The 27,334-nt window shown below is 38.5% G+C and overlaps 1 non-coding gene across 1 annotated transcript; it reads right to left on the bottom strand.

Moving 5' to 3' along the window:
• Positions 1-16,350: 16,350 nt before the first annotated feature.
• On the bottom strand, positions 16,351-16,454 carry LOC148574640 (small nucleolar RNA R71). The gene has a single exon (XR_015906173.1). It is a non-coding gene; the product is annotated as a small nucleolar RNA R71 (small nucleolar RNA).
• Between the last annotated feature and the right edge of the window lie 10,880 nt (positions 16,455-27,334).

Below are 27,334 nucleotides of genomic sequence, written 5' to 3'. Positions count from 1 at the left end.
TCAGAATGGACCATCCTGGATATATTCTATGATGGTCTATCTGAATTGGCTAAGATGTCATTGGATACTTCTGCAGGTGGATCCATTCACCTAAAGAAAATGCCTGCAGAAGCTCAAGAACTCATTGACATGGTTGCTAATAACCAGTTCATGTACACTTCTGAAAGGAATCCTGTGAATAATGGGACGTCTATGAAGAAGGGAGTTCTTGAAATTGATACTCTGAATGCCATATTGGCTCAGAATAAAATATTGACTCAGCAAGTCAATGTAATTTCTCAGAGTCTGAATGGAATGCAAGCTGCATCCAATAGTACTCAAGAGGCATCTTCTGAAGAAGAAGCTTATGATCCTGAAAACCCTGCAATAGCAAAGGTAAATTATATGGGTGAACCTTATGGAAATACCTATAACCCATCATGGAGAAATCATCCAAAATTTCTCATGGAAGGATCAAAAGCCTCAACAAGGCTTTAATAATGGTGGAAGAAACAGGTTTAACAACAGTAAACCTTTTCCATCATCCACTCAGCAACAGACAGAGAACTCTGAACAAAATACCTCTAATTTAGCAAACTTAGTCTCTGATCTATCTAAGGCCACTGTGAGTTTCATGAATAAAACAAGATCCTCCATTAGAAATTTGGAAGCACAAGTGGGCTAGCTGAGTAAAAGGATCACTGAAATCCCTCCTAGTACTCTCCCAAGCAATACAGAAGAAAATCCAAAAGGAGAGTGCAAGGCCATTGACATAACCACCATGGCCGAACTTGTAAGGGAGGTTGAGGACGTGAATCCTAGTGAGGAAGACCTCCTGGGACGTCCAGTGATCAATAAGGAGTTTCCTTCTGAGGAACCAAAGGAATCTAAGACTCATCTAGAGACCATAGAGATTCCATTGAACCTCCTTATGCCATTCATGAGCTCTGATGAGTATTCCTCTTCTGAAGAGAATGAGGATGTTACTGAAGAGCAAGCTGCCAAGTTTCTTGGTGCAATCATGAAGCTGAATGCCAAATTATTTGGTATTGAGACTTGGGAGGATGAACCTCCCTTGTTCACTAATGAACTAAGTGATCTGGATCAACTGAGATTGCTTCAGAAGAAACAAGATCCTGGAAAGTTCTTAATACCTTGTACCATAGGCACCATGACCTTTGAAAAAGCTCTGTGTGACCTTGGTTCAGGGATAAACCTCATGCCCCTCTCTGTAATAGAGAAACTGGGAATCTTTGGGGTGCAAGCCACTAAAATCTCATTAGAGATGGCAGACAATTCAAGAAAACAGGCTTATGGACAAGTAGAGGACGTGTTAGTAAAGGTTGAAGGCCTTTACATCCCTGCTGATTTCATAGTCTTAGATACTGGGAAGGATGAGGATGAATTCATCATCCATGGAAGACCCTTCCTAGCCACAGCAAGAGCTGTGATTGATGTGGATAGAGGAGAATCGATCCTTCAATTAAATAAGGACAACCTTGTGTTTAAAACTCAAGGATCTCTCTCTGTACCCATGGAGAGGAAGCATAGTAAGCTTCTCTCATTGCAGAGTCAACCAGAGCCCCCACAGTCAAACTCTAAGTTTGGTGTTGGGAGTCCACAACCAAACTCTAAGTTTGGTGTTGAACTCCCATATCCAAACTCTAAGTTTGGTGTTGGAAAGTCTCAACAATGCTCTGAACATCTGTGAGGCTCCATGAGAGCCCACTGTCAAGCTATTGACATTAAAGAAGCGCTTGTTGGGAGGCAACCCAATTTTTATCTAATTTCTATTTTTATTGTTTTTCATGTTTTATTAGGTTCATGATCATGTGGAGTCACAAAATAAATATAAAAATTGAAAACGGAATAAAAAACAGCAGAAAAAAAATCACACCCTGGAGGAAGACCTTACTGGCATTTAAACGCCAGTAAGATGCATCTGGCTGGCGTTCAACGCCAGAACAGAGCATGGTTCTGGCGCTGAACGCCCAAAATAGGCAGCATCTAGGCGTTTGAACGCCAGAATTGCACCCTGGAGAAGAGCTGGCGCTGAACGCCCAGAACAAGCATGGTTCTGGCGTTCAACGCCAGAAATGGGCAACAAATGGGTGTTCAACACCCAGAACAAGCACCAATCTGGCGCTGAACGCCCAGAGTTGTGTGCAAGGGCATTTTGCATGCCTAATTTGGTGCAAGGTTGGAAATCCTTGAACACCTCAGGATCTGTGGACCCCACAGGAACACCTCAGGATCTGTGGACCCCACAGGATCACCTCAAGATCTGTGGACCCCACAGGATCCCCACCTACCTCCACTCACTTCTTCTCACCCCTCTTTCACACAATCCCATAAACACTCTTCCCCAAAACTCTTCACAAATCACCTTAATCTCTCTTCCCTATCACCACTTCACCACTCACATCCACCTACTCTTCCCCATAAACCTACCTCATAAACACCACCTACCTTCAAAATTCAAAATTAATTTCCCACCCAAACCCACCCTATATGGCCAAAACCTTACCCCCCTCCCTTCCCTATATATAGCCCTCCATTCTTCTTCAAATTCACACAACAAAACCCTCTCTTCCCCTTCTTGACCAAAACACATCTCCCTCTCCCCCTCCTCCATTTCTTCTTCTTCTTCATCTATTCTTTCTTTTCTTGCTCGAGGGCGAGCAAAATTCTAAGTTTGGTGTGGTAAAAGCATAAGCTTTTTGTTCTTCCATTACCATTGATGGCACCTAAGACCGGAGAATCCTCTAGAAAAGGGAAAGGGAAGACAAAAGCTTCCACCTCCGAGTCATGGGAGATGGAAAGATTCATCTCCAAAGCTCATCAAGACCACTTCTATGATGTTGTGGCCAAGAAGAAGGTGATCCCTGAGGTCCCTTTCAAGCTCAAGAAGAATGAGTATCCGGAGATCCGACATGAAATCCAAAGAAGAGGTTGGGAAGTTCTAACAAAACCCATCCAACAAGTCGGCATCCTAATGGTTCAAGAGTTCTATGCCAATGCATGGATCACTAGGAACCATGATCAAAGTAAGAACCCGGACCCAAAGAATTATCTCACCATGGTTCGGGGGAAATACTTAGATTTTAGTCCGGAAAATGTAAGGTTGGCATTTAACTTGCCTATGATGCAAGGAGATGCACGCCCCTACACTAGAAGGGTCAACTTTAATCAAAGGTTGGACCAAGTCCTCATGGACATATGTGTGGAAGGAGCTCAATGGAAGATTGACTCCAAAGGCAAGCCAGTTCAACTAAGAAGACTGGACCTCAAGCCTGTGGCTAAAGGATGGTTGGAGTTCATCCAATGCTCCATCATCCCCACTAGCAACTGATCTGAAGTTACTGTGGATCGGGCCATCATGATTCATAGCATCATGATTGGAGAGGAAGTAGAAGTTCATGAAGTCATCTCTCTTGAACTCTACAAAATGGCCGAAAAGTCCTCCCCCATGGCAAGGCTAGCTTTTCCTCATCTTATTTGCCATCTATGTTACTCAGCTGGAGCTTTCATAGAAGGAGACATTCCCATTGAGGAAGAGAATCCCATCACTAAGAAAAGGATGGAGCAAGCAAGAGAGCCCATTCATGGAGCTCAAGAGGTGCAGGAAGCTCATCACCATGAGATCCCGGAGATGCCTCAAATGCATTTTCCTCCACAAAACTATTGGGAGCAAATCAACACCTCCCTAGGAGAATTAAGTTCCAACATGGGACAACTAAGGGTGGAACATCAAGAGCACTCCATCTTCCTTCATGAAATTAGAGAAGATCAAAAAGCAATGAGGGAGGAGCAACAAAGACAAGGAAGAGACATAGAAGAGCTCAAGGACATCATTGGTTCCTCAAGAAGGAAACGCCACCATCACTAAGGTGGACTCATTCCTTGTTCTTATATTCTCTATTTTTTGTTTTCTATGATAAGCGCTTATCTATGTTTGTGTCTTATTACATGATCATTAGTATTTAGTAACTATGCCTTAAAGTAGTGAATATGAATCCATCACCTCTCTTAAATGAAAACTGTTTTAATTCAAAAGAACAAGAAGTACATGAGTTTCGAATTTATCCTTGAACTTAGCTTAATTATATTGATGTGGTGACAATGCTTCTTGTTTTCTGAATGAATGCTTGAACAGCGCATATGTCTTTTGAAGTTGTTGTTTAAGAATGTGAAATATGTTGGCTCTTGAAAGAATGATGACAAGGAGACATGTTATTTGATAATCTGAAAAATCATAAAAATGATTCTTGAAGCAAGAAAAAGTAGCAAAGAACAAAGCTTGCAGAAAAAAAAAGAGAAAAAAAATTTAGAAAGAAAAAGAAAAAGCAAGCAGAAAAAGCCAAAAGCTCTTAAAACCAAGAGGCAAGAGCAAAAAGCCAATAACCCTTAAAACCAAAAGGCAAGGGCAAATAAAAAGGATCCCAAGGCTTTGAGCATCAGTGGATAGGAGGGCCTAAAGGAATAAAATCCTGGTCTAAGCGGCTAAACCAAGTTGTCCCTAACCATGTGCTTGTGGCGTGAAGGTGTCAAGTGAAAACTTGAGATTGAGCGGTTAAAGTCAAGGTCCAAAGCAAAAAAAGAGTGTGCTTAAGAACCCTGGACACCTCTAATTGGGGACTTTAGCAAAGCTGAGTCACAATCTGAAAAGGTTCACCCAATTATGTGTCTGTGCCATTTATGTATCCGGTGGTAATACTGGAAAACAAAGTGCTTAGGGCCACAGCCAAGACTCATAAAATAACTGTGTTCAAGAATCATCATACTGAACTAGGAGAGTCAATAACACTATCTGAACTCTGTGTTCCTATAGAAGCCAATCATTCTAAAATTCAATGGATAAAGTGAGATGCCAAAACTATTCAAGAGGCAAAAAGCTACAAGTCCCGCTCATCTGATTGGAGCTATGTTTCATTGATAGTTTGGAATTTATAGTATATTCTCTTCTTTTTATCCTATTTGATTTTCAGTTGCTTGGGGACAAGCAACAATTTAAGTTTGGTGTTGTGATGAGCGGATAATTTATACGCTTTTTGGCATTGTTTTTAGTATGTTTTTAGTAGAATCTAGTTACTTTTAGGGATGTTTTTATTAGTTTTTATGTTAAATTCACATTTCTGGACTTTACTATGAGTTTGTGTATTTTTCTGTGATTTCAGGTATTTTCTGGCTGAAATTGAGGGACTTGAGCAAAAATCAGATTCAGAGGTTGAAGAAGGACTGCTGATGCTGTTGGATTCTGACCTCCCTGCACTCTAAGTGGATTTTCTGGAGCTACAGAACTCAAAATGGTGCGCTTCCAATTGCGTTGGAAAGTAGACATCCATGGATTTCCAGCAATGTATAATAGTCCATAGTTTAAACGAGTTTAGATGACATAAAAGGGCGTTGAACGCCAGTTCTACACTGCTGTCTGGAGTTAAACGCCAGAAACAAGTCACAAACCAGAGTTGAATGCCAGAAATACGCACTACAAGAAAAATACCCATTCAGGTACACTTGAAAAGTGTAGCCAAAAGTGAAAAAAAATGATGCCTTAGGCTACGGCTACGCTTTTTGGGCTACGACTACGCTTTTTGGGGTGATTCCTATTCGGCCGTTGCCTATTCTCAAAGGCTACGCTTTTCTGCACCAGAGGCTACGCTTTTGGGGTTTGGGAATAGGGTACGCTTTTCAAGTGATGCTATCCAGGACCAAAGGCTACGCTTTTCAGCTTCCATTTTTGCCAGAATAGGCTACGCTTTTCAATGCTACTGCATCATGTAAAGCGTAGCCACATTGTATACCATGGCTACTTTTTATAAGTGTAGCCTTAGGTCCCTTGGTTTTTTTTTATTGTATACTATAGCTACTGTATATAAGTGTAGCCTTAGGTCTCATTTTTTTTTGTATATATATATATATATATATATATATATATATATATATATATATATATTCTACTAATTATTAATACAACATAATATTTAGTAATATGATTACATGTATAATAATTCTGCATTTTTAATTAAATGAGTTAAATATTATAAAATAAAAATAAATACTTAATTATACTAAATAATTTCTTTATATAATAAAAATTATCTGTAAATAAAATATATTTATAATGATCCAAAAGTATTAATATTCATACATCTCACACTAAATTAAGCATAGCTATATCAAAATAAACACGAGACCACTTAGAATTTACTACTAATACTCTACCAAAAACTAAAATATTGTATCCTACATCAATTCTGTCTTCACCATTTTATTTTTTGATAGAGGAGCTCAACACAAGCAGTGGAGCAATTCTGTCTTCACCATTACGACTTCCTATAATCCATGCCCTGCCAAAAAGGTTGAGAGAAAAAAAATTCACATCAAAATTCACACCAAAATTCATAACTATTTCCACTTCATGATAAATTCTATTATTAGTATTTAATTTCTTTAATAAGTTTCTAAAATAACGTACTACCAAAATAAAGAAGGCACATACATTAGTAGTAAGATTGAGCAGAAATTTCTTTCTTATCTTCTAATATTTTTGTTGCCAGAATCCATAAGAATTATCAATCTTTTTTCTGTGTTCATGAATTGACTACATAAATGAAAAATTGAATCAGAAACAAAACTTCAATATATATAAATGAATTTGAAAACAAAAAGCTAGAAATAATGGCAGTGCTACAAGAACCAATTTCACATTAGAATTTTTGGACCAAAACCAGCAAAAAATATTATAAGTTCCCTTAATGATTTTAATTTCATCAAGTTTGAACCAACAAATTGCAATGAGCCACAAAAATACTGCAGCATATATAATCCACATGCAACAAAAACAATTAACAACACGAAATCAGTAAACTACTCTAGAAAAATGAATAATAGCCCCCATTAGTACTTGATTTTTGTTTATTGGAACATTACCATTTACTACTACAAAGTAAACTGTGCTGATTAAGAAAGCAACAATCATTCATAGATCCAAGAATCAAGCTGCTGACTGATCAATAAATACATTATGTAGCCTAACTTATTTGAGCGTAAGCATACTCAAAGGAAAGGTTACTTAGATATGAAACTACTTCTGCCATTTAATCAAAGGATACATACAATAAGTTGCAGCAACCAAAGTTTAGAGAAATTCAAGAGCATGAGATCTAGATACATAGCTAAGTACAAGATTTAAAATAATATCATAGTACAAAAACAGATTCTAACAGAAGTGATTCAAAACCAGCTAACATGCTCTTATCCATGATTCAACCAGGGATTTTGGAGAAGAAACTCAAACCCAAGGAACGAAATTGAAACCAGTTAACTAATAATAATATAGGATGAAACTAAAGATCAAAAAGAAATAGAAAGCAAACAAAACTTAACTAAAGATGAAGCAGAATTTTGTGCAGAAGATGAAGCTAAAGACCTAGTAGTTCTTCTGGGAATTTGTGCAGCTTCCTCTGAATTCATGTTTCCTCTGATAAAATAAACAATGGAATCATCAATTTGGAATCAAAAGTGATCAGAAGCACTAAAAAAAATTAAATAACAAGAGTGATCAAAAGCACCAATAATATGCCTTATAATAAAAAATAATATGCATAATAAACTAAATTCACTAATGAAACTAGCAAGAGTGATCAGAAGTACTAATGAAGCAGAGCAGTTTTTTTAAGAATTAGCAAGGAAAGGAAACTAAAGATGATAATAACAAAAATTAGCAGTTTTTTCTGCTGAACTTTCACCATTTACAGTGTTGAAATAATAACATTTGTTCAAATTTTGCAAGTAATAAAATTAAGAAAACAGCAATAACAAAGGCAGTTTCAAAAACAGCACTAGAAAAACTAGCAGTACTATGTAAGAAACAGGACTAGCAACATTGCAACAAATTTTGCAAATATATTCTATAATTTCTGTTCCCTATCGAATAAACACATAATCCCATACAAAGATAATGAAGTACAAGAGTAGCAACATTGACTCTGCTACATGAATAAATGTCTCTCTACAACTTCTGGTACAGATTACAATGTTAGTCTCCATATTTATTTTATAAGTAAATCCAACATTATTAATTTAAATGATTGAAACAATTGCGTGGACTGTCAGTTTCTTAACAAATTCATAGAAAATCAGAAACCAGTTTTCTTGATGAGCACAAAACAATCAAACACAGCTTAACATGATGGAAGTAGGAAATGAATGCTTAAATTACAAAAAGTTGAAGAAACTGGGATCAAAGAACTTCAAAATCAAGAGGAGTAACATATCAAAGAACAACAATGTACTTTTTTACTAGCAAACATGTTGATTAGCAAAATCTCACAGCACTGAATACAAGTAGGACCGGCAATTTACTGCACTGAACACAAGTAGCAAAATCTCCACCAATGCACATAGCACACAGTTCAAGAATACATCAAGTTACACAAGTGAATTGAAGCAAAAGGTTTAAAAAATTGAAGACAAATTAATGAATAAAACTTCATATATTAGTGCATCAAATAAGAAAAACTTTTTCACCTCCAAATTTTGAGAAATACAGTGCTGCTTATCTCTGGAATGGGCTGCCGGATTACATATTCCACGACGACACCAATTAAAACCCTCCAAGTGATCTTGCACTACATATTGAAGACTAATAATAAGAATTGAAGGTATTTCAAAACTCAAATGCCCCTGCACTGTTTTGAATTCCATTAATACAAATTGCATAATAAGAACAGGAACTCTATAGCATAAATTCAATCGTACACAATAGAAGAACAAAAAAGCTTTGCCCCTAATGCAATAATAAAACCAGAGAGAATATAGAGCAAAGCATCCATTCAATTCACCAAACTAAGAAGTTAGAATTCACATTTTCTGAGAAACTCACCTTTGATGAAAGAGAATCGTGAAGTCCAAACATAACACCATCACACAAAGCTTCTTCCCACTCATCACCAAACTTTCCATTTTCTCTTCTCTTATCAACATATTCAAACTATAAACAAAACTTGAAAAGCTGTTTCTTTTTCCACTTTTTTTGAGATTGAGAGGCTTTAACTATGGTTGGTGAAGGAAGGTGGTGAAACTTAGAAGCTCCCAAATTGTTTATATACGTTTGAAGATCCAAAGCTATGGGACCCATATCCCTCCTTCCTTCCTTCTAAGGTACTGGATCCCACACGCAACAGCTACTTATACATTCTTAGATAGAGTGACATCAAATTAAGTAGTACAATAATGTTTGTTCTCTTTAATAGACATTGAGTAAAGCAAAATAAAAAGATAGTAATTTTTTGGATATATAAAAAACTAAAATTGGGTATACAAACTAATAAAATGATAAAAAAAATAAATTATGAAGGGTTTAAGTTTGGCAAGAAACTCATGCTTCTCATGGTGGTTTATAATTTTAAACCGATCTCATTAACCGCGTGAAAATACTCTTATTGTTACTAATTAAGAAGGCCCAAAGTTTGATTTAGTGGCTTTATTAGTTCACTGAGGAATTTTCTTCACTCTTGCACACCAAGAGCCTGGCTGTTCTCAAGAAACAGGTAGGTAAATGAGCATTGGAATTTGGAATCGAAAGCAGCAAATCTTATTAATGAATCTGAGATTTGATATTAAAATTTTTAATTGTAGTTGATAAGAAGAAAGATGGTTAGAAGTGCCAAAGAAAGCATAAAACAGAAAGCCAGCAAATCAGAAATCTATGGGAATCTGTAGGCTGTGTTTATAGAAATGGATAGCACTCAAGATATAAGCATAAGCCTTCAAACCTTGTCCCAATTAAAGAATAGCTAAGTTCATATTATTCATCTTGAGTTATGATTTTTCACAGAACCATTCAGTGGCCAAAGAACTAGCTGAATTAAAAGAGATTGTCCTAAATGGTTAAGATAAAGGAAAAAACAAGGAGAGTACATTTGATCTTGAGAAACACATGATGCATATTTACTAGTTAGGTACTTGATTTTCAGTCTCTTTTCAATTTCAGTTTATCAATTGTATCTTTAGTGTTTTTACTACAGAATGCATCATTATCTTAATCTCTTCGCTTGTTAGAATCTTCTTCCCTATCTTTACAGCCGACACATTTCAGTTCTTACTACAGAATTCTTTCTGTTTTTACTAAGCTTCTAGTTTAGGTTTCAGGAACATTACCTGAGATGGAGGAAACATTTTTCAAAAGAATTGTTCTCGTGATTGCTTCGTCTTGCTAACCCCACCTTAGCTTTATTCTTGTTCTTGTTCTTGTGATTACTTCCTGTAATCTTAGCTCTTAATGATGGTCCTCTCCTGTCATCTGTTTCTGAACATTTGGTACCAAGAGTATCAATTATCATAGAAGTTACAATAAAATTCTTAAAAGGAGAAATGAGGGAACGAGAGTTCCCTCGTGCCGCAACATACCCAAACCCCCAAATTGAAAAACCTAAAATCAGAACCCTAATCCTCTGAAATTTCAGAACAAAATGGGAGTGAATACATGCCTTCTCCACCACGATGGTGAGCGATAGGATCAGAGGACGATGATGAAGACCAACGTGAGCACGCCGCGAAGACGACTGATGGCTCTCGAGTGGTTAGTGTCGAGTGGGGAAGAGGAGCGGTGAGTCTGGAAGAGGAGTGGCGACACCGATGGTTCTCGAGTGGATGGTGCGACGGCAGAACGTTTTGGGGTTTGATGAGAAAGGTAACGAAGTGTTGGTGGTGACGAGTTGGGGTTCTCGAGTGAAGCACTTCTGATGTTAAGTTTTGTGTTGGCGATAGTATTGGTGAAATTGGAAAAAATTACTAAGTGTTGAGGGGTTTAATAGTCTTACATAGATTAGGCAGCGCTTTAGAAGTGCACCCAAAATATAATAACTCGGTTACTTTTTTAAAGCGTTTCCTTTGGTGTAGAAAGTGTTTCCATAGCTATTCAGATACGGCTACGCTTTATAAGTGATGTTTAAAATATCTAAGGAGACACTTTTGAAGTGATTCCTCAATAGTGTTTCCTATTCTCTTATAAAAGGGCACCCTGCGAAAAAGCGTAGCCTATTCTAGGAATAGGCTACGCTTTTCAAATGTAGCTTAAAAAAAGTGTGGCTGAATGGGTGTTTTTCTTGTAGTGACATTACAACCTGGCGTTCAACTCCAGAAAGAGCCTCTGCACGTGTAACATCCAAGCTCAGCCCAAGCACACACCAAGTGGGCCCCGGAAGTGGATTTATGCATCAATTACTTACTTCTGTAAACCCTAGTAACTAGTTTAGTATAAATAGGACTTTTTACTATTGTATTAGACATCTTATGACCTTCAGATCATCTTTGATCACGTTTTGGGGGCTGGCCTCTCGGCCATGCCTGAACCTTTCACTTATGTATTTTCTACGGTAGAGTTTCTACACTCCATAGATTAAGGTGTGGAGCTCTGCTGTTCCTCAAAGATTAATGCAAAGTACTACTGTTTTTCTATTCAATTCAACTTATTCCGCTTCTAAGATATTCATTCGCACTTCAACCTGAATGTGATGAACGTGACAATCATCATCATTCCTTATGAACGCGTGCCTGACAACCACTTCCGTTCTACCTTAGATTGAATGAGTATCTCTTAGATCTCTTAATCAGAATTTTTGTGGTGTAAGCTAGATTGATGGCGGCACTCATGAGAGTCCGGAAAGTCTAAACCTTGTCTGTGGTTTTCCGAGTAGGACTCTGGGATTGACTGACTGTGACGAGCTTCAAACTCGCGAGTACTGGGCGTAGTGACAGACGCAAAAGGAGGGTGAATCCTATTCCATTATGATCGAGAACCTCAGATGATTAGCCGTGCTGTGACAGAGCATTTGGACCATTTTTACAAGAGGATAGGATGCAGCCATTGGCAGGGGTGACGCCTCCAGACGATTAGCCATGCAGTGACAGCGCATCGGACCATTTTCCAGAGAGGATCAAAAGTAGCCATTGACAACGGTGATGTCCTTATATAAAGCCAGCCAGAGAAAGGAGTAAGACTGATTGGATGAAGACAGCAGGAAAGCAGAGGTTTAGAGGGACGAAAGCATCTCCATGCATTTATCTGAAATTCTCACCAAGGATTTACATAAGTATCTCTATCCCTGTTTTATTATTAATATTCGAAAACTCCATAACCATTCTATATCCGCCTGACTGAGATTTACAAGATGACCATAGCTTGCTTCATACCAACAATCTCCGTGGGATCGACCCTTACTCGTGTAAGGTTTATTACTTGGACGACCCAGTGCACTTGCTGGTTAGTTGTGCGAAGTTGTGATAAAGAGTTGAGATACAATTGAGCGTACCATGTTGATGGCGCCATTGATGATCACAATTTCGTGCACCAGCGTGCCACGCCTTCGACACCAAGTGGCACGCCCATAGTGGTTGATGAGTCAGGCGTGCCACGCCCAGCTTGGCGTGCCACGCTCAGCTTGGCGTGCCACGCCCCTTTTGTGTCCTCCATTGTAGCTCTCTGGAATTTTGTATCAGCATGCCACGCCTAGTCTCTGGCATGCCATGCCCATATGCACGCTTTGAATTCCTTCTCTGGACTTTAGTACTGGCGTGCCATGCCCAGCTCCTGGCGTGCCACACCAGTGGGTTTTTGTGGCGTTTGCTTCAAGTGTCACGCCAGTTTCACACGTCCAGCTTCTTATTTGTCTTCTACCCCATTTTTGATGCTTTTTGAAGAGAGAACTTTTGCATGGTCTAGAAATTTACAGATAAATTCTCGTTGCAGGTATAGCTTCTAAACCAACAAAAGTCCTTTCTTACAAACATTTTGGTTGTCACAAGTAATAAACCCAATAGATTTTATAAACTGAAGTATTCAAACCTCGGGTCGTCTTCTCAAGGAATTGCAGGGAGGTGTTCTTATTATTAGTTATGGAAAACAGTGTTTTTGGGTTTTGAAGGGTTTGAACAAGGAAAATAAATTGCAGGAATTAATAGATTAATATCTAATAAAACTCTTGGCAAGGTATGAAAATTCAGAAGTCCTATTCTAGTTACTCTTATGAGAATTGAGTTTAACCCCACTTAGTAAACCTTTACAAAAGCAAGGGAAAGTCAAGTGGACTAATTAGTTAGATTTCCAAGTCCTAGCCAACTCCTAAGGAAAGACTAGAGTTAGTGGAATTCCAGTCAATTAGAGGAATTAATTAACAATTGATGCCAAGGCATCTTAGGCTAGTTTCACTAGCATTTTTCTGTTAGTTTTAGTTGTTTTATGCATTTTCTTGAGCTTAAAGTAACCAAGAATGGTTAAATGAATAACAAAGCAATGAACCATCCAAACAGTATGATTTTGATGCAAATTCCATGAGTTTTTAGTTATATTACTTGAATGCTATGAATGGAAGATTTCTCATGAAATTTTGCAAGACTTTGATGCAATTGTTTGGATGATTTCAGGGAAGAAGAGGCTAGGCAAGGAAGCAACAAAATCAATGAAGGAAGCTTGAATATCACATGTGGAGTTTAAGTTCCAGTTTAAGCTTAAACTGGAACTTAAACTACCAAGCCATATAATGCTGGAAATGGCGTTTAAGTTCCAGTTTAAGCCTAAACTGGAGCTTAAACGCCAGAATCATGAAGGCTAAGAAATGCTGGAACTGGCGTTTAACCTCCAGTTTAACCTTAAACTGGAAGTTAAACGCCAGAATGAGAATTTCACCAAGGGAGCATCTCCACGTTTAAGCTCCAGTTTAACCTTAAACTGGAGCTTAAACGTGTTCGACACAATTTCTCACTAGGAAGCATTTCCACGTTTAACCTCCAGTTTAACCTTAAACTGGAGGTTAAACGCCAGAAGTAAGAAAGGCACCAGGAGCATTTCCACGTTTAAGCTCCAGTTTAACCTTAAACTGGAGCTAAAACGTGTTCGACTATTTTTCTCCTCCAGGGTTGCTTTCTCATTTCCACGTTTAAGCTTCAGTTTAACCTTAAACTGAAGCTTAAACGTGTTCGACTATTTCTCTCCTCCAGGGTTGCTTTCTCATTTCCACGTTTAAGCTTCAGTTTAACCTTAAACTGAAGCTTAAACGTGTTCGACCCAATTGCTCCTCCAGGGTTGCTTTCTTCCTTTCCACGTTTAAGCTTCAGTTTAACCTTAAACTGAAGCTTAAACGTGTTCGACATTTCACACTCCTGGGTTGCTTTCTTCCATTTCCACGTTTAAGTTTCAGTTTAACCTTAAACTGAAACTTAAACTTCAACTTAAACGCCACTTTTTGAAAGGGGTTTCTGGGCCAAATATATTGAAGTTTAAGTTAGCATTTGAGCACAAACATTAACTTAAACGTATTATGGTATGAAACCCAATTGAATATCATGGTTTATGGGATTGGGCCTGAAGAATTGATAAGTCTGGAGCTTCAATTTGTTGAGTCTTGTGTCATTACTTGTTTATCACTAAGTTTGCTCAATGAATATTACAGAATTGGATCACAGCCTCATCAGGATTATGGACCATAAACCCAAAGCAAAAGGAAATTAGGGAAAGGCCTCAAAGCCCAAGAAACACAACAAGAGCTCAATTTAGAAAGTGTATAAATAGGATAGAATTTAAGTTAGTTAGGGGACTTTTGGGGGAACTTTTACACGGAGAACTTTGGATCATTTTCTTTTAGTTTTGTAATTGAATTCAGAGCTATGACTCACTAAACCCCTTTCATTGGGTTAGGGAGCTCTATTGTAATTCAATGAATCAATAATAGTTTTATCTTCTTCTTCAATCTTTTCTCTTGAATTTTGTTAGAAAGCTTCTCGATCTAATTCCATTGGGTAGTTGTCTTGGGAAAGAAACTACCCATAATTGGAATCCTTCGGAACCTTGGGAAAGGAATGGAGGATTCATGCTAGAGAAGCTTTCTCACAGTGAATTGGATTGGGGTTTGGATGGATATTGTGACATGTAATCCTACCAAATTGTGGTTCATGAAACTGTGTGGTATAATCAGTGATCGAGCATCATCTCTTCTTATGAACATTTAAACCAAGGGATTGGGAATTTGTTTGTTTTTAGAGAGAATTGGTGAGCCAAGGGATTGGGATCCAATCATATAAGATTGCCAAGCAAAATTCAATGAATGCATTGGTTGAGGAAGGGATAAAAGTTGTTTTGATTCGGAGATCTCAATATCTCCTAACACCCAATGAACTCCCCATTCCTGATTTACCACTTTCTCTTTACATTCTGCAATTAAATTCATGCAATCACCCCATCCCTTTTAATTTCAGCAATTTAGATTCTCGCTCTTTAATTCATGCAATTTTACATTCCGCAATTCTCATCTAAATCTTGATTCCGCTCAACTAGAACATACTTCTAATCCGAATTGCTCACTCAACCAATCCTTGTGGGATTCGACCTCACTCTATTGTGAGTTTTTACTTGACGATAACCGGTGCACTTGCCGGAAGGAATTTTGCCGATCGTGCAATTTCCTAAATCGTAGCATATCAAGTTTATGCAACATCAAGTTTATGGCGCCGTTGCCGGGGATTGGTTTTCGATTGACAATTCTCAAATTGGAAGTTAACTAGATTGAGCATTTATTTTTTTTTTTTGTTTTGATAATTTAGTTCAAGTTACTTGTTGAATTTTAACTTCTGCACTCTGTTACTTGTTTTCTTTCTTTATGCCTTTAATTTCAAGCAACTAACTCACTGACTCACTAACTATTTGAATTAATTCCTCAACTGCTCTAACCATACTCTTCCATTAACCAAGAGTATTTCACTTGTTTGTTGCCTGTGCTGTGTTCTTGTATGACAGGTAGGAGAGGAGAGACATCAACTCCTCCATATACCGAACCAGAGAGGACCCTTCATAGACTTAGAAGGGAAGCAAGAGGGAAGAGAGTACTGAGAGAAGAGGAATCTGAAGGAGAATCTGAGGACAATTTTGAGGAAGCTTTAGATCTCAACATGGATAGAGAAGTTCACAACCATGAGAGGGCTGATGGAAACAATGCCATTCCTGAGAGGAGGGTTCTTGGTTCATACATAAACCCAACCTCTGGGAATTGTGGTAGCAGCATTCAGAAACCACCCATTCAGGCCAACAATTTTGAACTCAAACCACAGCTAATATCACTTGTGGAGGATCATTGTTCATTTGGTGGGAGTGCTAATGAAGATCCAAACCAACATCTCACAAAATTCCTGAGAATTTGCGACACTGTAAAGTCCAATGGAGTCCAGGAAGATACCTATAAACTGCTCTTGTTCCCATTTTCACTTTGGGACAAGGCAGCTAAGTGGCTGGAATCATTCCCAAGGGGGAGCCTAACAACCTGGGATGAGGTGGAAAGCAAGTTTCTGGCACGTTTCTACCCCCCACAAAAGGTCAATAGGCTTCGATCTGAGGTTCAGACTTTTAGACAACAAGATGGTGAAACTCTCTACGAGGCATGGGAGAGATTCAAGGATTTGACAAGGAAATGCCCACCAGACATGTTCCATGACTGGGTGCAACTGCATATTTTCTATGATGGACTTTCTTATGAATCAAGGAAGGCTGTAGACCATTCATCAGGAGGTTCATTGAACAGGAAAAAGACTGTGGAAGAAGCCATTGAAGTGATTGAGACAGTGGCTGAGAATGAGTACTACTATGCTTCAGAGAGACACAACACTAAGGGAGTCATGGAGCTGAACCATGTTGATACAATTTTAGCCCAAAACAAGGTGTTTGCCAAGCAACTAGCAGAGCTCACCAGGAAATTAGAAACAAAGCAAGTGGCTGCAATACACACACAAGATCAAGAGGAAGTAAGCATTGAAGGAGGTGATTGGGAAGAGGCCAACTATGTGGGAAACCAACAAAGGCAATCATATGATCCACATTCCAACACTTACAACCCAGGATGGAAAAACCACCCAAACTTTGGGTGGGGGAACCAACAAACCCAACCACAAAACCACAAACCTTACAACCACAACCAACATAACAATTCCACATACCAAAAATCTAACTGATGACAAGTCATCTTAGCCTATTTTAACTAGCCTTTTTCTTTTGTTTTTAATTGAATTATGCACTTTCTTGAGCCATAAGCAAGCCAATTGGGTAGATTTTCATGTTTCCTTTGATTTAATCAACCATGTATGAATTCATGCTATTTCATGAGGTTTTATGCTAAAATTGTCACATATTATGAAAGAATGAATATCTCATGATTTTGAGCATAGCTTTGATGTGTTTGGTTGATTAATGATAGGTGAAGAAAGCTTGGAGAAAGGTTGAAGCAAAGAGGAATGGCTAGGAGTGAAGAGAGGACAATGGTATAAGTGAAATTGAACCAGGAGGCATGAAGTTAGCCCCAACGTTAGCCCCCTAACTTGGAGGCTAACGTTGGAACTTGAATTCCTCCCTGGGCCACCAACGTTTGCGCCAAGGTTAGCCCCCTAACTTGGAGGCTAACGTTGGCACATGAATTACAAAGGGAGGCCAACGTTAGCCCCAACGTTAGCCCCCTAACTTGGAGGCTAACGTTGGAACTTGAGAAGATCTCCCTGGCCATCCAACGTTTGCGCCAACGTTAGGGGTCTAACTTTGACCCTAACGTTGGCGCCACACACCACAACAGCTTGAAGGGGTATACTTCCAACAAGAATAACTTGAGCTACAGAGCTCCAAATGAGGTGATTCAAGAAGCATTGGAAAGTAGGAATCAAGAGCTTTCCAAGAATATATGGCACTGCATGGTGGACACTAAAATTAAGGGAGAAAACTGCCCCGCAATGTGCATAAACGAACATGGTGACAACCTGCAGTGAGGCCAACTGACCTCTGCACCTTCAACGGAGTATAACTCGAGCTGTAGAGCTCCAAATGATGTGCTCCCAACGGCAATGGAAAGTAGACATCCAGGGCTTTCCAACAATGTATAATAGTATGGGGTGGACAATACATTTGAGCCTCCAGAACTGGCGTTTTCGCCAACGTTTGAGGGCTAACGTTACCTCAAACGCTGCACACCAAAGCCAGCGACCATGCCCTCTTCAAATGATCATAACTTGAGTTGTAGATGTCCAATTGAAGTGATTCCAAGTGGGTTAGAAAGCTGACATTCAGAGCATTCCAACCATATATGATAGTCTATATTGGGCATAAAATTGGCAACATGACAAGAGGACAAAGTTGGCGCCATAAATGTGCATAAGGGAGGCCAACGTTAGGGTCAAAGTTAGACCCCTAACGTTGGCACCAACGTCCATACCAGCAGATTGTGTTTGCTGATGTGAAAAGTTGGCCCTAACTTTGGCTCAAACTTTAGGTCCCACTTTGGCTAACCTCAAACCCGGTTCAATTGGTTCACTTTGGTTCTTCTTCAAACTTCAAGAGCAATCAACCAAGGCCTCTTTCAACCCAATTCCATCAAGAGCAAAGGCCCAATTGACATCACTCAAAGGCACAAGAAATAGATAAAATAGGAATTTCATTTAATTGTAATTTGTTTTTAATTTCATTTTCATTTCCATTTTGTAAAGCCTATATAAGGCATCATTTTCATATTTGTGAGGAGGCTGGCTCCACTAGGGAGCATTAGGATTTGAGAGCTCTCTCTTAGTTTTCAATTTCGTTTTGAATCTTGGGTTGAGAATTGAAGAAATTCTGTTTCAATCTCACCTTGAGAATTTTCTTGTTTACTTTCTCTGCACAATTGAATTTCCATTCCTGTTTACTACTTCACCTTCTCTTGGCTTCTGCAATTTACTTTTCTTTAATTTCTCTTGCAATTGTTCTTGTTGGATCTAGGAAGGCATTGAGATCTAGACTTGGTTATCTAGTCTCTTGGGTCCTGAGATCTTAATTCCAATTTTACATTCTCTGTTTATTGCTTTTCATGTTTATTTACATTTCTGTTTTGGTTCCGAATCAATCAAATCCATCTTTTACTTCTCTGCTTGTTGCAATTTAACTTTTCCTTGTTTAATTTCTGCAAATCCAATTCCCAATTCCCTTTACATTTAATGCAATTTACATTTCTTGCAATTTAAGTTTCTGCAATTTACTTTTCTTGCACTTTAAGTTTCTGCACATTTATTTTCTGCAACTTTAAATTCTCTGCGTTTTACATTCTGCTCTCAAAATTTCACCCAACCACTCAATGTTAGCTTGACTAAACTAATCACCCACTAAAATTGCTTGATCCATCAATCCCTGTGGGATCGACCTCACTCCCGTGAGTTTTTATTACTTGATGCGACCCGGTGCACTTGCCGGTTAGTTTTGTGGTGTTTTGTGAGAAATTCGTTTCTCATCAAAATATCCCATCAAGTTTTTGGCGCCGTTGCCGGGGATTGATTAGATCAACAATGATTAAGTGGGTGAGAAGTATAGATCAAGCATTTTCTTTATTTTTGTTTTCTGTTTCAAAGTGAAACCAAGGTGTTTGAGTTTTTGCCTCACTAAGAAATTCTCATCTCTGATATGAGTAATTTCAATTTTCATTGATGTTTGCAAAATACAAATGGAGTTCAACTCATCATTTGGTCAAACAAAATTTTATGGGATATCACCCACCATCACCAATCTCTAATGATGGCTGGGGATATCACCAAGAAACTTCAAATTCTGGGCACTCCAATTCATGGAGCTATGCTTCAGAACCACAAGATGAGAAAGAAAATCATATGGGATATTTCTTTCCACCACAAAATAATGCAAGTCATGATTCTAATGGTGGCTGGGAAGGGAATTCTAGTGCTCCATATGATAATCATCCAAAGATATCATCACTTGACCATACTTCAACCGAAAGCCCCTTTCAAAACTCACCACCCACACAAACTTCCATGAACCACTCAAGGCTTTCAGAGCTTGAGTCCAAGTTCGAAAAATATGCGAAAGAAGCACAAATATCCGAGAAAAGGCAAGAAGCTTTCTTCAAAAATATGAATGAAGAAGTAGAGAAAATAAGGAGGAGCTTAGAACCACTGAGCAAGAAAAATGAAGGCCAATTGATGGATATAAAAGAGGAAGTGGAGGAGCAAGAAAGTAAAGTAGTCATTCCAAACTCAAGTGAGGCAGAGAAGTACATAAAGGAGGAGTTCATGGAACCACCAATACAAAAGGCTCTGGATGAATACAAAACTCCAACAATCACACAACCACCAAAACATGGATTCAAAGAAGTGAAGGCAATTGACAAAAGCACCAAGAAGAGGATTGTGACCAAACTACCAAGGACAACATTCAAGAGGAGGTCAACCACACGCAATCCAACCCCTGGACCAATAGCAGGCAAGCTCAATCAAGCCATGTACAACAAAAAGCTTGCTGAGAGGAAACCAAGACAGGGGGCAATAGCTGAATCTTCTCCTCTCTTAAAGTCATTCCTCTTAACAAATTGGAAGAAGAGGAAGAAAGTAAACAACATGTCAACAGTAGGTACATTTCTTTTCCTTGCTTTGTTCAAATTTCAATAAATTGGCATATGGTTACATTCTAAGTTTGGTGTTGCCCTGCAACAAACTGTTTTCCATCTTCATGGATGATTGCATCAATTTTACATGAAAATGACACACCAAGATTCTAAGTTTGGTGTGCCACCTATTTTTCTATGCAAATCAATCCAGCAACATCACTTGTCTGCATAATCATATTGCCTTTTACAGTGTTATTTTTCTTCTTAGTTGGATAATTTTTGTTTTCCCTTTGTTTCATTTATTTACTTGTTTTTAATGCTTTCCTTCATTAACTGTTTTTGTTAATACATCACCAAGACATCCTTATTCATAACAGACTCTTCATTTGGTGATTGTACTTAACATATAACAGTTTCTTTTGTTTAGTTTTAGTTCAAATAAATCGACATAGGATTGCATTCTAAGTTTGGTGTTGCTATGCAACACAATTTGCTTCAAATCTTTACTGGATACTTGCATTGATTCCAAGCGAAAGTGTCACATTAAGTTTGGTGTGCCACTTATCTTTTATGCAAAGTATTATGCTCACCTTCTTAAGTTTGCAATCACAATGTCTCTGTCTCTTGTGCCTTGATTATTATCTTTAATTTTGCTTGCTTGAAACACATGTATTACTAACATTCCTTGTGTAAGACATTCATGATCCATCTTAGCCCCATAGCCACGGTTCTAATAGTTGCTTGAGGATGAGCAAGCATTCTGAGTTTGGTATGGGAAGGAGGAGAATGGGAGGAAAATGACAACAATAGAGAAGATGAACTACAAGGTTGTAAAGTTCCTTTTCCTCTCAATTGTTTCAAGCACTATGAACTGCATGATTGTCTTTACCTTCTCTGTATGCATGTGTGTATGAAAAGGCATAGTTTGATTTCTAAATTGCAACATGGTGCTATGTCATTATGATTTCCAACTTGAGTTTTGTGAATTCAAAAGCAACAAAAGTATCACGATCATAAACAAACAAGGCATTAAAGAAGATTTTAGCATGTGCATAAAAGTATTGGTAAGCTAGTATGTTTGATTGTTGCTTAATTGCATTAGATTTTATTTAATTGAAGTTTTCATCTAGGACATTTTGTGAAATCTTTTAAAATCATGAAAACCTTGAAGAAGCAAATGCAAAATAAAGCAAGAAAAGAAAAAGGGAAAGAATGAGAAAGCTGAAGGCTCTGAGTACCAATGGCAATTCAATTGTTAAGTACTTGTGGTGTTTATGTATCAAGCCAAATGCTTGAAAACAAAACACTTAGAAGTCAAGGTTAGGCTCAAAGTGCAAAAGCACTCCCTCAAAGCTCAAGGCTCTGAGCATCAATGATTAGAGAGTCAAGAAAAGAAAAGAAAAATGAGCTTAATGAAGTCCTCTAATCAAATGCTTGTGGTGCTTATGTATCAAGTGGTAATACTTGAAAACAAAGCATTTAGAAGTCGTAGCTTTGTTATCAACTCATGGGGCAAAGCACCCAAAAAGGAGAAGCTAATAAGAAAATCAAAAGCTTGTTTCAAGGAAGAAATATAAGAAAAAGATTTCATAAATTGAGCTAGATGGAAGCATCAATCATTTACATTTCTTTTGTGATTGTAGTATGCTTAGAAAACTAGCTTACCATGAACATTGAGTTGCTATTCTTCTTGCCTTGGATTGTCAATCTTTATTGCATGATTCTTTTCTTGCTTGGGGACAAGCAAGCTTTAAGTTTGGTGTTGTGATCACAAGTCATCTTAGCCTATTTTAACTAGCCTTTTTCTTTTGTTTTTAATTGAATTATGCACTTTCTTGAGCCATAAGCAAGCCAATTGGGTAGATTTTCATGTTTCCTTTGATTTAATCAACCATGTATGAATTCATGCTATTTCATGAGGTTTTATGCTAAAATTGTCACATATTATGAAAGAATGAATATCTCATGATTTTGAGCATAGCTTTGATGTGTTTGGTTGATTAATGATAGGTGAAGAAAGCTTGGAGAAAGGTTGAAGCAAAGAGGAATGGCTAGGAGTGAAGAGAGGACAATGGTATAAGTGAAATTGAACCAGGAGGCATGAAGTTAGCCCCAACGTTAGCCCCCTAACTTGGAGGCTAACGTTGGAACTTGAATTCCTCCCTGGGCCACCAACGTTTGCGCCAACGTTAGCCCCCTAACTTGGAAGCTAACGTTGGCACATGAATTACAAAGGGAGGCCAACGTTAGCCCCAACGTTAGCCCCCTAACTTGGAGGCTAACGTTGGAACTTGAGAAGATCTCCCTGGCCATCCAACGTTTGCGCCAACGTTAGGGGTCTAACTTTGACCCTAACGTTGGCGCCACACACCACAACAGCTTGAAGGGGTATACTTCCAACAAGAATAACTTGAGCTACAGAGCTCCAAATGAGGTGATTCAAGAAGCATTGGAAAGTAGGAATCAAGAGCTTTCCAAGAATATATGGCACTGCATGGTGGACACTAAAATTGAGGGAGAAAACTGCCCCGCAATGTGCATAAACGAACATGGTGACAACCTGCAGTGAGGCCAACTGACCTCTGCACCTTCAATGGAGTATAACTCGAGCTGTAGAGCTCCAAATGATGTGCTCCCAACGGCAATGGAAAGTAGACATCCAGGGCTTTCCAACAATGTATAATAGTATGGGGTGGACAATACATTTGAGCCTCCAGAACTGGCGTTTTCGCCAACGTTTGAGGGCTAACGTTACCTCAAACGCTGCACACCAAAGCCAGCGACCATGCCCTCTTCAAATGATCATAACTTGAGTTGTAGATGTCCAATTGAAGTGATTCCAAGTGGGTTAGAAAGCTGACATTCAGAGCATTCCAACCATATATGATAGTCTATATTGGGCATAAAATTGGCAACATGACAAGAGGACAAAGTTGGCGCCATAAATGTGCATAAGGGAGGCCAACGTTAGGGTCAAAGTTAGACCCCTAACGTTGGCACCAACGTCCATACCAGCAGATTGTGTTTGCTGATGTGAAAAGTTGGCCCTAACTTTGGCTCAAACTTTAGGTCCCACTTTGGCTAACCTCAAACCCGGTTCAATTGGTTCACTTTGGTTCTTCTTCAAACTTCAAGAGCAATCAACCAAGGCCTCTTTCAACCCAATTCCATCAAGAGCAAAGGCCCAATTGACATCACTCAAAGGCACAAGAAATAGATAAAATAGGAATTTCATTTAATTGTAATTTGTTTTTAATTTCATTTTCATTTCCATTTTGTAAAGCCTATATAAGGCATCATTTTCATATTTGTGAGGAGGCTGGCTCCACTAGGGAGCATTAGGATTTGAGAGCTCTCTCTTAGTTTTCAATTTCGTTTTGAATCTTGGGTTGAGAATTGAAGAAATTCTGTTTCAATCTCACCTTGAGAATTTTCTTGTTTACTTTCTCTGCACAATTGAATTTCCATTCCTGTTTACTACTTCACCTTCTCTTGGCTTCTGCAATTTACTTTTCTTTAATTTCTCTTGCAATTGTTCTTGTTGGATCTAGGAAGGCATTGAGATCTAGACTTGGTTATCTAGTCTCTTGGGTCCTGAGATCTTAATTCCAATTTTACATTCTCTGTTTATTGCTTTTCATGTTTATTTACATTTCTGTTTTGGTTCCGAATCAATCAAATCCATCTTTTACTTCTCTGCTTGTTGCAATTTAACTTTTCCTTGTTTAATTTCTGCAAATCCAATTCCCAATTCCCTTTACATTTAATGCAATTTACATTTCTTGCAATTTAAGTTTCTGCAATTTACTTTTCTTGCACTTTAAGTTTCTGCACATTTATTTTCTGCAACTTTAAATTCTCTGCGTTTTACATTCTGCTCTCAAAATTTCACCCAACCACTCAATGTTAGCTTGACTAAACTAATCACCCACTAAAATTGCTTGATCCATCAATCCCTGTGGGATCGACCTCACTCCCGTGAGTTTTTATTACTTGATGCGACCCGGTGCACTTGCCGGTTAGTTTTGTGGTGTTTTGTGAGAAATTCGTTTCTCATCAAAATATCCCATCACTAACCAAAGATCATACCAAACCACACAAAACACTTACTCTCAACCACCATATCATGACCAAAATAATCAACCTGCCCAACCTAATCCGAACCAACAATTTCAAGATCAATTAAACAGGATAGAAGGAATGCTTGCAACCATGGGTCAGGACATAAGTGAGTTGAAAAGCTTTAGGGATGATGTGAGATCTACCTTAAGGAACCATGGTGAAAAACTCAAGAGGATGGAGTCTCAAGTAGGAGAGCCATCTCAACAGGCCCCCAAGTCAACTGCAGTGTTCCCTAGTGACACAGAAAAGAACCCTAAAGGGGAACAAAAGGGAGTGAGATGGGAAGAATGCAAGGCCATCACCATATTGAAGGAAGTCTCAGAAGAAGAAGGAATCAGACCCTCAGAACAGGAGTCAGAAATCTTGAAGGAAGGTGTGGAAGAAGCTAAGCAGGAAAGTGAAACTGAGCAAGCCAAGGAACTGCAAAAAGGCATGCTGGAAACATACCAACCAAAAGCACCATTTCCTCAGAGGTTAGGAGGAGGTGAAAAAGGGAAAACCTATTCAAGGTTCTTAGAGACATTTAAGTCTCTCCATATCAATATTCCCTTTCTTGAGATTCTCCAGCAGATGCCTACATATATCAAGTATTTAAAGGAATTGCTGAGCAAGAAAAGAGTTTTGAAGGGAGGACAAACTGTAATAATGAACAAAGAATGCATTGCCCTCATCAAGAAGGACATAGTCTCTAAGAAAACAGACCCAGGAAGTTTTCATATCCCCTGCATCATAGGGGAAACAAAAATTGACAAAGGATTCTGTGATTTAGGAGCTAGCATAAATGTGATGCCTCTGACTCTTATGAAGAGGCTACAACTGAATGAGGTGAGATCCACTGATGTAATCATACAACTGGCTGACAAAACTCAGAAGCAAGCTGAAGGGGTAGTTGAGAATGTGCTGGTGAAAGTGGGAAATTATTTCTTCCCCACAGACTTTGTCATTTTGGACATGGAGGAAAGCTACCTACACCCTATCATTCTGGGAAGGCCATTTCTAGCCACTGCTAGAGCGCTCATAGATGTAGAACAAGGAGAGCTAATTTTGAGAATACATGATGAACAGCTCACTTTCAATGTTTTCAAACCTGCATCTGAGCCTGAACCAAAACCTGAAAAGCCTAAGGATGATAGTAGCCATCTGTGTTTGGAGGAAAGCAATCCAGCAGCTGAAACTCTGAAACAGTCCTTGGAAGGCAAACAAGAATTGCAAGAGTTAAAGCCACAAGAATCAATAGAAACAGATCAGAAGGATCCTCCTGGCATAAGGGTCAATGAAGAAATCCTCAAGAGAAAGGGAAGAATTGTAAAGAAATTGCCAAGAGGGTGGAGAAACAAGAAAATTCCCACTGAAGGTTTCTCTCCGGGAGATAAAGTGATATCAAGTCATTATCTGCCAATCCCACCTGGCCTCAAAACCATTCCTTCCCAGCTCCCTCAAGTGTTCACAATCAGGAAAGTTCTTTCTATGGAACATTTGGAAATCATGAAGGAATCAAATGGGGACGTTTTCATAGTGAGAGGAGAGGACATCAAGCACTACAATCCACCCTAACAAGGGGCAACCGTCAAGCTAATGACGTTAAAGAAGCGCTTGTTGGGAGGCAACCCAACCTGAGGTAATACTCCCTTGCTGTTTCTTTTATTTGTTTCAATAAAAAGGTGAAGTAGTTTCTGTGCATTGCAAAGAATTAAGTTTGGTGTTTCACACCAAACAATGAATTCGTGGATCAATAATTCAAAGGGGAATGTGTGACTCTAAGTTTGGTGTTCCACCACACAGATCAACTGAACACAACAACCTTTGAATTATATGAAAGGAACAACCATTCTAAGCAATCACAGGAATGCTTAAAATCCTTAGCAGCAACTTCATTCCAAGGAGAATTCAAGGACTCAAAGAGCAGAGGAGTAAGTAGGAGACTAAGTTTGGTGTTCACACACCAACTTAAGACTCAGACACTTGCCCATACATAGTTGAGCTAACCACTCAAGTGCTTGAGAAGCAAGCAACTTCATCACTCTTTGCAGGAAAGGAAACAAGGATTTTAGAAAGAACATGAAGCAACAACTAGGAGAAGAAGGAGAAATCAAATTGTTTCCTGGCAACAAAGAGAAAACAAGGAATTTCACAAGGTGGTGTTGTTCCTTGACAATTCTTTAAAAAGGGCAAACAAAAGCATGCTTGTTCTGGTTTAAACTGTAATTGTTGAATCTTTCTGGAATGTGAAGTTTCTAGTATGTTTGTCTGTTTATTGCTTTGAATAAAGTGAATGCCTAGATGTTTGGATATAACTTCACCTTCTTAAACAAATGCTTGCCATGCTTGTTCTGTTTCCAAAAATAAAAGAAAAGTTTGAACAAAAGTAACTTGGCTCAATTAGTGACAAATCAAGTAGAATTAAGTGGTGGTATGCATGCTTGATTGTTTAGTCAGATCACTGGAAATAGAGTGTAGAATTATCATTTTTTGTGTAGAAATTGAAAACTGTCTATGGATCTTGATGAATAAATGTCTTTGGCCATGAAAAAGAAAGAAAAAGAAGAAGAAAAAGCCACTGAAAAAGGGCAACCAAAAAGCAAAAAAAAAATTGAGAAAATAAGCTAGGCACCAATGGTTTGAACTTCTGAGACAAATGCCTGTGGTGTTTATGTATTAAGGATATGCTTGGATGAATAGGTTCTGAGGAGTGTTTCAACACTTGGTAACTTGGGTTAACTAACCCGGGATTATCAACCAAAAGTCCATTATCAAGAGCAACCTAAATACAAAACATTTAGTCACACAAAGAGGTGCTGGGCACCAATGTCTCAAGAAGAAATGTGAACTAAAATGCCTGG

Source organism: Arachis ipaensis, chromosome B2 (assembly GCF_059453495.1).
Source record: "Arachis ipaensis isolate K30076 ecotype BB chromosome B2, ASM5945349v1, whole genome shotgun sequence".
NCBI lineage: Eukaryota > Viridiplantae > Streptophyta > Magnoliopsida > Fabales > Fabaceae > Arachis > Arachis ipaensis.
This window is presented reverse-complemented; position numbering and strand designations above follow the sequence as displayed.